The 14,370-nt window shown below is 45.5% G+C and overlaps 1 non-coding gene across 1 annotated transcript; it reads left to right on the top strand.

Annotated features, from left to right (window-relative positions):
- The first annotated feature begins 14,178 nt into the window (after nt 1-14,178).
- TRNAC-GCA lies at nt 14,179-14,250 on the top strand. The gene has a single exon. It is a non-coding gene; the product is annotated as a tRNA-Cys (tRNA).
- Nucleotides 14,251-14,370: the final 120 nt, after the last annotated feature.

The following is a 14,370-nucleotide window of genomic DNA, read 5'->3' on the forward strand; positions in this document are numbered from 1 at the left end:
CACTTAGCTCATCTGTGGCATTCTTCAAAGGCTTCAGGATTTTCACATGACTGACCCAGTCATGATGCCCTAGGGGAGCCTGCATACCTATCTCCATTTCCAAAGATAGATCATGCAGGGGTGTATGCTGCTCCACTAGCCTCTGCAGTATCATGTAGGTTGAATTCCAGTGGGTACCCACATCTATGATGAAATGCTTGTGAGGCATCTCTAATTCCACCTGCTTTTCATGGAGAAGGTCACCTGCTTTCAAACTTCAGCTATTTTTCTACACTTTTCTAGTAAGCTGTGCAGGTATGCATACTCTGGATCTGTGTGGATCCCAGCCCCAGGGTCTCCTTCACTGTTAGGTGCAGGGTATGAGCGAAGCATCGTACACCCTGATATCTACCATCAGATACTGCCTTGACCATATTAGAGCCATTGTTGGTGATAAAGAAACCTGCGTTGAAACTTCTGGCTCTCTGATCCAGCTGCCAGCCCTCCAGCATTTTTCAAACCGCTGCTAAAATATTGGCAGAGGTATTGTAATCATCCACCAGGTAAGTGTGCAGCAAAGCCCTCCTGCATCCTGTTGCTCTGACCCCTGTGGAGCTGCTGCCTGCCCCTACCTCAAGCAGGTCCCACCAGTATGCCATCAGAGAGAAGAATGAGTGTGAGGCATTTGTGGTTGTCCATATGTCACTTGTGAAATGTACATTGTTCCCCTGTGCCTTCACCAGCAGCGCCTGCTCACAGTTAAGACAATGTTTGTACAAATTGTGAATGACCTTTCTGCTGAAAGTGGTCCTGGAGGGCACTTTATATTTTGGCGCTAGAAGCTACTGCAAATGCCTGAGACCCACGTTCTCAATGACCTGCAGGGACTGAGCGTCTAAAGCGATCATCTCACCAATAGTCCTTGTCGCCCCCTTTGAATGCTGCTTACCTCTTTCCCCATGACAGTGCCACTGAACACCACCCCATTTCCTCCACTGTGGGCTGTCACTTCTTAGCTATAGTTGGGGACTGCTGCTGCAGACTGCCACCTGACTGGTAGAAGGAGCCAAAGTCTTGGAAGGAGCTTGAGGAACACTCATCCCCTTTTCAAAGACTAGTGTCTTCTGTCTTGCAGAAGCGACCCCCTGACTATTACTACTACCATATATTAACTAGCTATGCAATGTGTAAGCTGCAAGAAAACAAGTGCTGAAACTGTATTATTTAAACATGAAATTTACTATAGAGATAAGACCTCAGTATTGGCAAGAGATCTGAATTAACAGAAACTTCTGGTGGCCAATTGGTCCAATCATCGGTCTTATAATCTCTAATTTTAATTTTATTAACAACCTTGCGTGTTATTTTATTAATTTAAATTTTTAATTATATAATTTTTTTGATAATTTAAACTTTTTTTTTAAATTAATATCTGTTGGCACTAGTGAAGCAACATTGTGAATTTCAGTAATTGATGTGTTCTGGATTTACTTGGAATCTAACTAAATTCACATTATATGTTTTAGAAAAATTCTTGAAATCTGTATTTGTCACTCTTGATTGATATCTTTATGCTTTGTTGCCTCTTAATCAATATCCTTGTTACTTTGTTGTGACTGATTTTAGTAAAGTAAAGTGGCAAATCATTTGCTCCACTGAACAAGCAACTAAGTTGTGCTGATGGTTGGACTGACACTTCTCAAAAAAGTAACAAAGTGTTGCTATTCAGCAACTTGATGACATGGATGAAATAAAGTGACAAATCATTCACTCAACCGAGCAATTAGCTATGATATGCTGATGGACTCAATCGTCTCAAAAGGGTAACATGTTGTTACTATTCAGCAATTATATAGCGTTTTGTTGAACTCTAAATGTCCTTGTGTGAATGAACCACAATGTTGACTAATGGAACTGTATAAAAACTAGTCCAATAGTATTTTATCTCAAGGATTGATGTAAATTTCTTTGCAGCTGATTATATAATGCTGATTTAAGCAATAAAATTTCAGTCTTTATGATTGAATATGGGACGGGCGGTATAATTCACTCCGTCTCTCATGTGGTTTTTATATCCCGACAATATTCATGAACAGCAGAACACTTATCTTGAGTTTGATGAGTAGAATATTCACAAACATTACGAGTTGTTCTTTCACTCTGTTCTGCCGTAACTGGGACCCGGAGGGGTCTAACAACCGCCGCCAACGCGACCGGCGTTTCGCAAAACACGCTGCTTCAGGGCGGACTGATTTGTAGAGAGAATCCTTTTCTACTGCAGTCGGGCTCAGACTGCCTATTTTTCTTTATTTTTTAGCTCACACGGCATTCATAGCAGAAGTAAAGTTACACGGCAGGGGGCCTTGGCGTGCGCCGGATCTCATATGTATTTATGCGCTCATCTCAGGATCACTCCTCGAAATGCCAATCTCCCGCCCAGACCATACCCACACACTGCCCCCTTTTCAAAGCGTTTGAGATGGGCGCACTCCAGGAGATACACAAGTATCTCGGTGGCTTTTAAAATCTATTTCGTGCCCGCGAGCCTGACATAGTTATGTATCACCTAATGAATGCGCGCATCAGGCTTTTAAAATTCACCTTTTAGTGAATAGTCATTGGGGTTTGAGCTCCCCAATGTGGGAGAAAGAGATGGTGTGTGCTTGAGGCTTTATAAACTCCTGCCACCATCTTAGCGTGTGGATTCTTAGTTCATTTTTTCCTGTGCTGCCCTGCTGCGGGACAGCCCTATCTGTGCAGTTCCACAGAGTTCTGGGTAAAGAAAGTTGGAAATAGAGGGGGCCGATGTAATAAGTCACACTGATTTTTCTGCATTGATTTTTTTGGCGTGCATGGCAAAAACCAGCGGAAGCATGGGGTATAATAATGGCCGTGTATGCTAATTAGATACACGCATAAAATCCACGCACACAAAATATATGCCCCATAATGTGTGCAGTAACTCGCACTCATTGCCCTATGTATTAAAATGCACAGATATCCATGCAGAAACCCGCGCAGACGTCCATCGGCCTGTAAACATCTGCAATCGATTCTCAGGGCGAAAGCCTTTCTTTTTCAAAAAAATGAATAAATTAGTGGTGCAGAAGTTGATGTGAAGGTGGGTACAGCAATATCTAATCCCTTCAAGATTGGACTCCGACCTCTGGCAAGAGCTTGAAATGCAGATCGGCGATTATGCCTCATTGAGAAGCTCTCTACCAATTCTGTCCGTCACTTGGCTGACCCGCAAAAGCATCAAAAATACGGTCTCCATGTCAGCACCCATGCAGCTAAAAACCTGCATTAAAAAACCCACACTAACCCAATCTCCCTGCTAGCGTGGCTCCCTGCGTTGCCCATAGGTATTTATTTATTTTTATTTAACACTTTTCTATACCAACGTTCGTTTGCACATCACATCGGTTTACAGTAAAACAATCAGAGGCATGAAAGGAAATTACATCTTAACCAATTTACTTACTGGAAATACTCAATAGTAGTTTTTCCAGGAAGTTTTTCTGTCACCTTAAAGCAGTAGGTTACTTAAACAACGATCATCCAAGGTTTCAGATAGATAATAGACTCCTTTGCATGCCATTCGCAGGTCAGTAAGCGGGATTATATGCATGTTTTGTCTCACACACAAACCCTTATTACATACCCATATAGACTTTGCGTGGGAAACTGCACATATAATTGCTCATAACATGCTTGCACAAACCTGCAGCAGCTTTGACGCTGCTTACATCGGCCCCAGAGTGTCTTAATCCTATTTTTGGTCCAGAGTTCTGGAGATATATGTTTCTGGAGAAGGAAGATTTTTTTTCTACCCTTTCTTTCTCATTTGGTTTCCTTTCTGAGTACGATTTGTTTGCCTCTGTCTTTATTGACCGAGGACCCTAGGGCCCAGGGATTCAGATTTTGTTTATTCTGAGGAAGAGGTGTCTTTTACCTAGAAAGAACCTGGAAAGAAGTGTGTCATCACAAGGAATGGAGTCCTAGCCATTGAAAGAGAGAAAGAGTTATTAAGGTATCAAGAGTATTTTCACTACTGACCCAGAGGTGCTGCACTTGGGAGGAAGGTGCCAACTTGGTATTACTAGGAAGACTACAAAAGATATGAGAATTGGGTAATTTTTGGGACTAATTTCTATCCGTTACACAGTGGAAAGAATCATCAAGTTAATTTGGAAAATTGGGGGAAAGTTTACACTTTCTGCAATCTTGAGTACTTGGAAAGGCGAAGGAGTGAAATTTCTAAGGAATTGGCTTTATCAATTGGAGACTTTTACTAGAAAAGTAAGGTCACAAATGTATTAAATGTTCAACAATGTATATAAATTTAATTTAACATCAATGAGCTGTAAAGTATCTTGTTCATTCATTTTATCAATTCACAGTAAAAAGAAACTGGAACCCACTCAGCTCCCAGAGTGATTTATTACTGATATAGACTTTGGAGATTATTATCAGTGTTGTTTACAAGGCACTTAAGGGGCAATAGATTATTGAACAATTGAAGCTAAGCTTCTTCCCACAGGGAACCCTAGAGCCTCAGGTTTATTGAAAACCTTGGATAATTTTGCAAATAGGATCTGAACTATTATTGTGTACTTTTGGGTCCATTATCCAGGTTTTCCTACCCAGAGGTTACACCAATAAAATATTTCTAAACAGAAGGTACATCAAAAATCAATCAATACTTAAAACTAATAAGGATGAAAAATCCTCTGCTGACCATACTTGGGATCTTCTGATTTCCTGATGCCCTGAGATTGTTGTGGGTTAGCAGGGGGAGAGGAGAATAATTGCTGCTCACAAACTCTCCTCTTTCTCTCTCACATATACACACACATGCTCCATCACAAGAACACGCTCTCTCACACACAAACACACAGACATGCTCTCTCTCTCTTTCTCACACACATGCTCTCACTTACTTCCTCTCCCTCTGAAGCACAAGGCCAGCAGCAGCAGCCTCCTCCTTCATCCCCTGCAGCTGACAGGACTCTCCCTCTTTCTTCAGGCCATGTGGGCTAATGCTGCTGCGCCTCCTGCTCCTAATGCCCATGGCCATGCTGCTCCTCCTGCTCCTATAGGCCTCTGCTCCTCTTCCTACTGCTGACCATGCACCGCAGGGCGGGCAGGGCTGCTGCTCATCCTGCTCTTGAAAGGCACATGGGCCCACGGCCGATGCTGCATTTTCCTGCGGCAGGGGACGTGCTGTTCTTCCTCCTGCTTCTGGTGGATATGGCATGGCCTCTCCTTCTTTCCACTCGTGCAGGCCCATGCCATTCCACTTCCTCTTGTGGGCCGGTAAGAAAGAGAGGCCCTGCCATCACTGTCTCCACACTGCTAGACTGATGACTCTCTGAGTGGCTGCCTAGTGCTTCCCTTGGCCCTGGCCAGGGGTTATGCAATCATGCTGGCTTTGGAGTGTGCAGTTGCAGTCCCTGGGCCACTACTGTTGAGTGATGGTCGAGATTTTTCTCACCCTGGGGGCTGTGAGCACTGTCTCTAGAGCAGTGATGGCTAACCTATGACACGCGTGTCAGAGGTGACACGCCGAGTCGTTTTGGCTGACACGCGCAGCGTTTCAAGGACTATCAGGAATTTTTTTTTTTTTTTTATCAGCTGCGCCGAGCCTTTTCTTTTTCAGCTGCACCGACCCTTTAAAATGTGTTTTTTAGTTTCCCCCTACCCTCCACCAATGCCCCCGGGCGCAGGGAAGCTCATGCGTCGCAGCGATGAGGCTCAAGACAAAGATCGCGTTCAAACGTGCTGATGCTCCTCCTTCCTGCCCGTGCAGCCCCGGAAGTAAACGTTGCATGGAGCCGCGTGGGCAGGAAGGAGGAAGAGAATCAGCGCGTGCAGAAGAGGAGGAGCCGCCGCGGGTCGCTGCGAATCCCAAGTCGCAGCGGCCCAAGAAGAGGAAGAGGCCCGGTAGCAGGGCTGCTGCGGCCCGAGAAGATCAGGGCCGCTGCAGAGCCCATCCTGCGGCGACCCGCGAAGAGGAGACCCAGAGGTGAGAGAGAGGCTGAGGGCCCGTAGAGTGCGTGTATGAGGTGAGTTGAGATAGAGGTCCTGAATGTTTGCAGAGACAGCATGTGAGAGCCTCTGTGTGTGTGTGTGTGTGTGTGTGTGTGAGAGAGAGAGAGAGAGAGAGCTTGTGCCAGTGAGAGCCTGTGTGTATGAATGATTGTATGAGAGAGAGCTTGTGGCAGTGAGAGCCTGTGTGTATGAATGATTGTATGAGAGAGAGCATGTGCCAGTGAGAGCCTGTGTGTATGAATGATTGTATGAGAGAGAGCATGTGCCAGTGAGAGCCTGTGTGTATGAATGATTGTATGAGAGAGAGCATGTGCCAGTGAGAGCCTGTGTGTATGAATGATTGTATGAGAGAGAGCATGTGCCAGTGAGAGCCTGTGTGTGTGAGAAAGAGAAATGCATGTGAGAATGAGAACCTGACTGTGTGTTTGAGGGAAGAAGATGGAGAAAAAAGAAACAGAAAAAAAGACAATATAAAAGGAATTGGCAAAAAAATAAGAAAGGGAAGGTGAAAAAAAAGCCTGTGACCAACCAATTAGAAAACTAAGATCAGACAGCAAAGGCAAAAAAAAATAAATTACTTTTTAGTGATTGGCACATGTAATCTTTGGGAATGTGCAAGAATAGCACTTTCTCTATGCGGATCTCACAATGTACGAGATCAGCATGGAGAAAGTGGAAGCCCACGGGGCCTGCACAGAGGAGGCAGCAGAATGGACTTCAGTGTCAGTAGCAGCAATCGGCACCTCCGCAATAGCCACGCGGCATCAGTGACAGTGGCAGCAGAGGAATGAGAGAGGTTCTGAGGTTGCTGGCAAAAGAAAGCGAGGGGGGTCTGCCTTTAGTGTGTGAATGTGAATGAATGGGACTCTGCCTGGGGGTGTATGTGTGTGAATGCATGGGTGCCTGCCTGGGGGTCTAGGTGTGTGAGAATGAATGTGTGCATGCCTGGGAGATGGGGAGGGAGTGTTGTGAACATGAATGGGAGCCAATAAAAAATCAACTGACAGATGAAGTTTGTAACGCTTGCTTGGACTTGAAGTGTACGAAATACCAACCTTCAACTGAAGATTTAGCCAATGAAATTCAGCAACAAAAAAGTCACTAAGCAGGTAAGGTAAAGAATTATTTGTTTTTGCTTTATTAATAAATACAGTATATATATTAAAATTATAACTTTGTTATTGATTAGAGCTACAAATATCACAAAATTATGGATTTTTCTAGAAGTGACACACCACCCGAGTTATGCTCGGTTTTTTAATGAATTTTGACACACTGAGCTCAAAAGGTTGGCCATCACTGCTCTAGAGCATCCCCCTATCTGGATGATTTGAAGAGCAGAATCCTGATGTGGGAATTGACCTCCGGTCCCTTTGCATGGCAGTGTATTGTGCTGCTGTTCAGCCACCGTGCCATCTCTGGATGTCCCCTTTTCAGAAGGGATCCATGCGGTCTGACGAGCTCGTGCACATTGTCATCTTTGAATAATTCCTGTTCCAATTTAATAAGAGGTATTCCATCCTGCAAAGAACCTGAGCTAGCTCCAGGAGTGATACAATGCTAGAACTCTGCGCTGGCTGCCAGAGACCTATTCACCAGATTTTTAATAAAATTGCCTCCTCTGCTGGAGGGTACTAGGTACTAGAGCAAATTACTGCCTTTGTTTTGTGTTTAAGTAATTCATATCCAAGAAAGATAATCAATGCTTAAAAAAACGAGCTAAATCATTTGTTTTTTATGCTGCAAAACTGTTCCTTGAAACCTCAAGCCATGTATTTATAGAATAGAATATCTTTTCTTGCCACATTTAGAACTAACAGTTCTTAATTACATTTTTGTGGCTGGGAACTGGTTACAATCTGTTGCAGATTACACCGAAATGGCATAGAACTACCCCCCCCCCCCCCCCCAGCTTCTAGCAATTGTTCTTTTTTTTTTTTAACTCTTTATTTAACAACTTCTCTCGGAATGCAAACGTTGAATAAAACACATGACAAGTCTTGGTATACACAGTCCAACTTACAGAAACTACTAGAAATAAGCAGACAATGTGGAGATACTTTTTACAGGAAAATGTGTTTGGAGCCCAGATGTGGGCTCCAAATTAATACATATTTGTAATGCGTATTTTGCAGCTCTTATCTCAGTTGCTCAATATCAGAGATATCTTGCATGTTACGTGTGCCATCCGCGGCAGACCCACAGCACGGCCCCCCTCGCCTTTCTATAGAGACTCCAGCTTCTGGTTCCTCCTTGCTGGTGGCGGTGGGCCGTCAGTGCCGTCCTCGGGCCTCCCCCAGTGCCTCCGGCTCTGCCACAGTCCCCGGTGCTCCCGGTCCTGCTTCCACTTCTCGTCAGGCCTCTCTGCGCACGTGCATCATTGATTCTTAAGTAGAGACCGCGGTGGGAACCTAGCCGCAGCCCCTGATAATGATGTCAGTCTAACTACAGTATTTAAGCTCAGGCTCCGCTCCCTAGCGTTGCCATTGCAACAGGTCATCTCATTCCTGCGATTCTGTTCCTCATTGTTCCTGGTTCCTGTCCCTTCGTTCCTATCCTACTTTATGCTTCGGATTGATTACACGGACTTTGACTTTGCTTCGCCTGACTACACTACTGCCTATCTCCAGACCCGGACCCCTGCTTCGCCTGACTATGCTATTGCCTATCTCCAGACCCTGACCTCTGCTTCATCTGACTATGCATTGCCTATCTCCAGACCCAGACCTCTGCTTTGCCTGACTACGCTACTGCCTATCTCCAGACCCGGACCCCTGCTTCGCCAGACTATGCTATTGCCTATCTCCAGACCCTGACCTCTGCTTCATCTGACTATGCATTGCCTATCTCCAGACCCAGACCTCTGCTTTGCCTGACTACGCTATTGCCTATCTCCAGACCCAGATCTCTGCTTCGCCTGACTACGCTATTGCCTATCTCCAGACCCAGACCTCTGCCTTGCTTGACTACGCTCTTGACTATCTCCGACATCAGACCTCAGCCTTGCTTGCCACTGCCTTTGGATTGCCACCAGCCCTGACTCAAGCCTACCATTGGATGCCTCTTCAGCTTACTCCCTAGATGTGGTTTCTTCAGGCTTCGGCCTGCTTTTGCTCGAGCGCCCCCTGTCTGCCTTTGTTCCATTGGCGCCCTAGTTTCCAGGACATTACCCAATCTGGATTAAGACTGTACCATCTCTCACCTGCAACCTCTGGGCTGAACCACCTCCTACTGCAACTACACACACAGAGGCCCACATAAGTCCTGCCAGCCCTGGCACCCAAAGGCTCAACCCGCGGGGAACGATGGCTGGTATAAGTGAAGTTCCAGTGGCCTCTGTCTATCAGCCCACTCCACCTGCCAACAGTGGGGATCAATAGGTCCTTACCTATGGGTTGCATCAACCCCACCTCGGCCCAAGGGTCCACCTCCGACACAACATTTCACTTGATTATGCCAATATTCCAGGAAGGGAATAGTTTTCCAAAAGGTGGTGATCGTAAATCTCTCTGCTAACAAGTGCCCCACTAGTTTCCTGTTCTTCACTGATATCCCCGACACTGCCCATCTGCCCAACAGACCAAGCTCAGACCCAAAAAACACTTCAGACCCCAAGATGTCAGCAATCTCCTGAGTAACCCTAGACCAGAAACAATAAACACTTTGACATTGTCACCTCATGTGTACAAAAGTTCCCACTTCCTTGTATCCTTTCCAATAGACATTATTTGTGCCTGAAAAAAACCTTTTCATAACGTATTGGAGTTCGATAAGTATCTGTGCAATAGACGAATCATCGATGCAACCCACTTAGCACATATAGAAATGTGATGCGCGGGGGGTCACGTGGTATGATCTGCTAGGGAGGACGCGTTCTCCCTGAGCTCCGGGTGCCATGGACATAAATCTACCGGCATCACCCCCCCCCGCCCCCCCCCCCGATCCGGCGAACAGGTGCGTGAAGACTCACTTTATGCACAGCTCATGTCAATTGTGCACTTCATGAACAAATCCCTACAGCCGATGGTCTCTAGAGGGGGAAAATGCGACAAAGACAAAGACAAAAAAGCCGCGGATCCTAAAATGGCGGCAGGACCAGGAGAGACGGAACCTCCAGCGGCGACGCCACTTACTGTAGAAATATTAAAGGCTATGCTGGAGCTACGCTCGATACCAAACTGGCTGGGATCATCCACCAGCTAGAAGAGGTGAAATCCTCTTTAGCAGAACTTAACCCGCGGCTCAATGTTCTGGAGGGGACCTCAAAGTCGAAAGAGCACACAGATTGGGGACCCAACAGGAATTAGACGTGCGCCCCCATATTGCAATTGCAAAAATATTAAACTCCTCTATAAAACAACGTATCTGGATGGCTTATCGACGTAACCCGGAGGCAAAATATAAGGGACATAGAGTGCGGATTACACAAGACTACTCCGCCCAAGTCTCGCACAGTGGAAAAAATTCTCCACAATATGTTCACAGCTATTTGAAAAACAGATGAAATTTGCCCTTCTTTACCCGGCAACACTAAAAGTATGGAGTGAGGGTAAAGCACATATCTTTAAACTTCCGGATGAAGCACAGAAATTTTTGAGCGCACTGAAGGCTGGTCAGGCATCTGCTCCTTGATAGGACACCATCTAGATCTCACAAAATTCCACACAAAACACCAACACAGCTAGCCCAGCCAGAGTGGGCTAGGATCCTGTTCCAAGAAAACTCTGAGAGACTGATTCTTTTTGGTTACAGACACTTCAGACCCGAACATGAGACAGTGCGAGACTGGATGTGCAATGGTTATAAGTCGATATCATCGCACGGCTCTCTCAGGCACTGATAATATTTATTTATTTGAAGAATGTTTTATACCTAAATTAGTAGGGGACATCATATCGGTTTACATCATAACTAAAGAGTGGAAAATACAATGAACAGGTATTGGGGAGAGGGCTCACATAGGAACAAGTAAAAGTAAAATTAGAGAAGAACAAAATGAAGGGCTGCTCAGAGGACAATTGAGAGCCATTAAACAATAACATGATAGTGTGGCAGTTGTGCCCAGAACTTTGTACAAGGTTCAGTAGGTACTAATAAAGGGGGGTGGGTTATGGGGGGAGGAGTTATTGGGGTAAGCTTGCTTGAAAAGCCAGGTTTTTACATTGGCCCTGAATTTAGAAGAGCAGGTCTCAAGCCGGAGGTTAAGGGGTAACGAATTCCAGAGTGTGGGTCCGGCAATGCAGAGGGCTCGATCTCTCGTGGAGGTGAGGTGTGCCTATTTTAGGGAAGGCACGTGGAGGGTCCCATTGTTGGAGGCTCTGGTGGAATGATTAGATCGTATTGGACGGAAGGGCTCATCAAGCCAATTTGAGTTGTGGGAGTGTATGGATTTGTGAATCACGATCAGGGTTTTGTAAAGGCTGCGCGAGGGGATCGGGAGCCAGTGCAAGTTTTTCATGATGGGGGTGATGTGGTCATATTTACGGGCTTTAGAGATAGTTCTCACTACAGCATTCTGTAGCATTTGGAGAGGTTTTAAGGAAGAGTAGGGGAGACCTAGGAAGAGGGCATTGTAGTAGTCCATTTTTGTTGAGAAGGTGGCTTGAATGACGGTGCAGAAATCAGCAGCATGAAGTAAGGGTTTTAGTTTTTTCATCACATTGAGTTTGAAAAGCCTTCCTTAAGGATCAGGTTGATGTGGTTTTTTAGGTTCAGCTGTTGGTCAATCTGAACCCCGAGGTTTCTTGCACAGGGCTGTGTAAGAAAGGCATTATAGGCAGGGTCATTTGCAAGTGCGGGTTTGGGGGATGAGTGTTGTGAAATAAGGAGCAGTTCTGTTTTAGAAGCGTTTAAGGTGAGGTGAAGGTCGGTGAGGAGTGTGTTGATGGAGTCGAGGCAGTTTTTCCAGAAGTCAAGGGCGTTGGTCAGGGAATCCTGGATGGGTATGATGATTTGCACGTCGTCAGCATATAGGTAGAATTTGAGGCTGAGATCTGAAAGGAGCTGGCAGAGGGGAGTAAGATATATATTGAAGAGGGTGGAGGAGAGGGAGGAGCCCTGGGGAACTCCTTGAGAAAGAGCATAGTGGGTAGATTCGGCATTGCCTATTTTGACTGAGTATTTTCTATTAGCAAGATAGGATGTAAAGCATTGGAGTGCGGTGCCAGAGAGGCCGATGCAGGCTAAGCAGGAGAGGAGGTGATTATGGCTTATAGGCAGCAGAGATATCCAAGAAAGCTAGGATGTAGGAGTGGCCTTGGTCCATGCCTCTGAGGAGGAAGTCAGAGAGGGAAAGCAGGAGGGTTTCAGTGTTGAGATGTTTATGAAAGCCGAATTGGGAGGAGTGCAGTATCCTGTTGTCTTCCAGATAGTCTGTTAGTTGGGTGTTTACTACTTTCTCCATGATTTTTGAAATGAAGGGAAGATTGGAGATGGGAAGAAAGTTGGCTGGGTCCTTCGGCTCTAGAGAAGGTTTTTTAAGCAAGGGTTTGACAGCTGCATGTTTAAGAGGGTCAGGGACTATGCCAGAGGAGAGGGAGCAGTTGATAATGTCAGCCAAATTTTAGCAATGGTGTCACGTATCATAAGGAGGGCTTTGGTGGGGACAGTGTCAGAGGGGTGGATTGGCTCAGACCTACAGAAGTCCGTGGCACCTGGACATCCTAAGCGGACCCTCCTGATCGAGTATACCCCAGGGTATCTGATCGGTGTTAGTTCTCTTGATGAGCAGGGGGGAAATGGGAAGGGGGGGAGGGATATGGGGTTCAAAGGCTTGGGGTGGGGAAAGACTTGGGTGGTACATATCACTGGGGGGATTGTGTGCTATGTGGATGGGGAATGCATGGGTGTGGTGTGAGTGACAGACGATCTCAAGGTACATGTCATCAGCAGTTAGCAAATGTGGACCTTGAAGCTACACCAACTAACATGGGGGAGGGGGCAGCTGGGACCCTCTACCCTAACACGCTTTTGGTTTTCGCAGGAAATGTTGACCTCACTAATGTATACTTATGCTTAAGTTGATATCCTGGAATGTACATGGTTTGGGTGCCCCCATTAAAACATAAAAATTTTCTTTCTCATCTAAAAAGGTTGCATGGGGACATCGCTTGCCTTCAGAAAACACATTTAACCACTGCAGAAAGCCAAAAACTGAAACAGGACTGGATAAAAGACTGCTTATACGCAGTGGTTTGCCCCCGCAAGGCAGGTGTAGCTATATTAATCAATAAATCTACAGAATTTGTGTTAGAATGTACTATTACTGACCCTGAGGGGCATTACGTGTTGGTTATTGGGTAGTCGAAAGGTCAATTAATTACTATTGGCAATGTTTATACACCTACAGACAACCCACAGAGGTATTTACAAAAATTTGCTGAAGTAGTGCTTTCCCACAGAGAGGGCCTTTTAATCATTGCAGGAGACCTCAATTGTGTGTTGGACAACACGCTAGATAGATCCTCACAAAGAGGGGTCTGTTTTGGGAAACGTGGGGAAGGAGTAGAAGGGTTTTGTAAACAGATGGGAGTACTTGATGTCTGGCGATTAATGCACCCAACAGAACGGGAATACACTTTTTACTACAACCCTCACTAAACTGTATCCCAATAAACCACATACTATTAGCAACTGAGGCTTTGCACAAGTGACTCGGACACGTATTGAAACCCCATAATATCTGACCATTAGCCCCACTTCAATGTCCCTAACCTTAGGACCTAAACCAGTGTGCTCCAAATACTTCAAGGGGATAGAGTTTCAGACGTTTCTAATGGATAAGTGGCTACACTACACAAAGAATAATGCACACATGCTAACGACCTCCAGTTGTTTTAGGAGGTGGATAAGGCTGTCTTACGAGGTAAAATAATTGGATTTACCAGTGCCTGCCACAAACGCCTCAATAACGCATCATATTTTACCAATTGGAGATGGGGACTAGGGTTTCGTGAGGGATGTGTTTGGCTTGACCAGACTTTCCAACAGGAGGTGCTGCCTCTTCCCAGGTACTGTCCTTGGGAGTTAGTGTATTACAGTAGGGCAGGTTTGCCGCATAACCTCTGAGCGTCTTTTTTGCAGGCTTTTATGCGAATCTCCAAAGTATCTGACTGTTAACAGTGAATGGGCATCATCCTTAGCAAGGGTAGCATAGCTCAGTGGTAGAGCATTTGACTGCAGATCAAGAGGTCCCTGGTTCAAATCCAGGTGCTCCCTTTCATGCCATACTTTACTAACTTATGCTATACTTAAAGAAGGAATAAGAACAGTGTTTTCAGGGAATGGGGGAATCGATATTTCTGCTCTTCATGCCTAGGGCTGTGGGTTTGAATCTAG

This window comes from Rhinatrema bivittatum, chromosome 3 (assembly GCF_901001135.1).
Source record: "Rhinatrema bivittatum chromosome 3, aRhiBiv1.1, whole genome shotgun sequence".
Classification (NCBI taxonomy): domain Eukaryota; kingdom Metazoa; phylum Chordata; class Amphibia; order Gymnophiona; family Rhinatrematidae; genus Rhinatrema; species Rhinatrema bivittatum.